The sequence below is a fragment of the Macrobrachium rosenbergii genome, chromosome 22, assembly GCF_040412425.1.
Source record: "Macrobrachium rosenbergii isolate ZJJX-2024 chromosome 22, ASM4041242v1, whole genome shotgun sequence".
Classification (NCBI taxonomy): Eukaryota; Metazoa; Arthropoda; class Malacostraca; order Decapoda; family Palaemonidae; genus Macrobrachium; species Macrobrachium rosenbergii.
Window position 1 is genome coordinate 25,001 of NC_089762.1, and position 2,500 is coordinate 27,500.

The window sequence follows — 2,500 nt, forward strand, 5'->3', positions numbered from 1 at the left end:
ATGGCCTGTGGAGGAGAGTGGACAGAATTCAATTTAAAATTTATAAGCACGAACTGTAAAAATTCTGCCCAAGACCAGTAAAGGTTTTCTTGCGGAACACACCAGTATGAAATCTCTTTTCTTCACGGATGACGATGGTGTCTAAAAAGGATAATTGGTTATTTTAATTCATAAGTAAATTTAATGTTATTATGTAGCGAATTAGCATACTGCAAAAACTGGTCACAGTGGTGACGTTCTTTAAAAAGGACAAAAGTGTCGTCAACATAACGGCGATAAAATACAAGTTGTCTAATCAGGAAACATCAATATTAAGTACACAAAGCTATGCAAAGTGGAAATAAACTATAATGATTTTAAGATTATACTAACTAGTCAACACGAACACCACCTCCTATTCTTGAATCGTTGGCGATCAAAAAGCATTCCCTCTTTGAACAATCATTCCTCGTCCACCCTGTATGTAGCTTAAGCCACACCCACACCTTATGTTTGGCTTATTTTTCGTACACATACAACTGAACTTCGAGAATACTGTTGATTTAAAGTACAATTTTCTTTCTCATAACAATTTATTTTAGTTCTCTTTTTGCTGATGTTTTACTTTGTCTATTTTATTTGTACATATGTCTATATATCTTCTTGCTGTATTTGTATATTTACTTGTATTTTTGTATGAGGATGAGACAGGATCTCAAGCAGGCCGCCCTGAATAAAGGAAAATATCATGTATAGCTGTCTTTAATCACCTTCTTGCTATTTTGCTGGCAGGCGTAACCTCGATTTCACACCAATGCTCATCTCCTGCTATATGCTATATATATATATATATATATATATATATATATATATATATATACTCCATATCTGCTATATTTATGCCCTTCTTTTTCTAAACCAACCAAAAAACTAGCCCTGTCGTGGCGTTGTATAAATTTGTTATAAAACTCATTTAAAAACTTTAGAAAAATGGCTTCCATATTTCATTGGAAGAACTAGTATCTGTGACAACTTTAGTGATAAATGATAATAAAAAGGATCACTTGTTATTTGAATAGATTTATTACGATCTCATTAGATGTCACGCGTGGAATAGTTAGTTTGGTTTTAATTCAGATTGTTAAATTTCTTGTGATTATTTCTTTATGAGCTCTTTTATTTCTGGTCCTTTTGATCAGGATTTTGAGCAGCAGAACAGGACAGAGTCAGTCCTCCAATCAGAGGATCAGTTTTGTTCAAGTGTTTTGATTCCCTAGATTTTTATTTGTTTTTATTTTTAGGGACTGCTTGCTGTCTGATCGGTGTTATTTATTTGTTGCGCTGTCAATGCCGTTGTCGGGTATACGTGAAGGCTTACACGCCGACTGCTGGGTCAGATGTGACTTTTATTAATGAATCAATAACGCTAGTGCAATCGAAGACATCAATATTAGAAACCGCATAAACTATGCGAAAGTATGTGATTTTAGATATACTAACTAGTCAGCCAATTATTCAACGAATCGTTAGCGATGCTTGTTCCCCTAGCGAACGATAATTTCTCGTCACGCCCCTGCTATAGCAACAAACCACACCCTATGTTTATTGTTTTCATGCAACAACTAATTTCAGAAGGAATGCATTGAATAAAAATTTTCTGTTCTTTTTGCTCTCTCTTTTTTTAACAATTTTATTTTAGGTTACCTTTACTGATGTTTTAACATCATATTTATTTGTGCATATATCCTAAATCTTCTTTAACTGTATTTATATTTTTACTGTGTTACAGCAGCTGAGACAGGATCTCAGCATGAGCACTACAGTAAAGAAACCATGTACTTAAACTAATAACGGTGCTTCTTTACTGTTTGCTGAGGGGGCCAACACTCGATTTCACGCAATGTCTGCTGTTGCTGTGATTCTTGGTATAATCCCACCAGCTTATTCTGAACTATCTGCCTGCAAGCTGCTCTCTGGACTTTCTACCGTGTTTCTGAATGTTCACCTTGCTCCTCGTCACCTCAAAATCAATGTGTCCCATTTCTGACTCTGTCCAACACTGTCTCCCTCTACGACTTGTCATAAATGAAGAACCTGAAGAAATGATTAACAAAGCTTTCGACCTCATTCTACGGCTATTACTTCCAGCTCAATCAAGTCACACCCAACTTTGTTAAATTTACAATTATATAGACGTTCGTTATATTACTAAATTCTATCATGATTCCACGTCTGCATTATTGTCTGTGAAATCTGTACCAAAGAAAAACTGGTACTAAACATATCAAACCTCTACAACTTTTGTATAATGATATCCATAACCGACTCACATATTGATTTAATCATTTAACTGGTTGTTATCTAAAGATTTAAATGGCTATATTGAAAAGTACAAAACACCCATAACAACAAACTTAAGCTAGGAGTCTTCAAACCGAATTTTCTGATAAAGGGAACAAGGTGGTTTTCAACTTCTCTGACTATAACTTAACCAAGAAAGAAGAATTTCTTTTATCTTTTG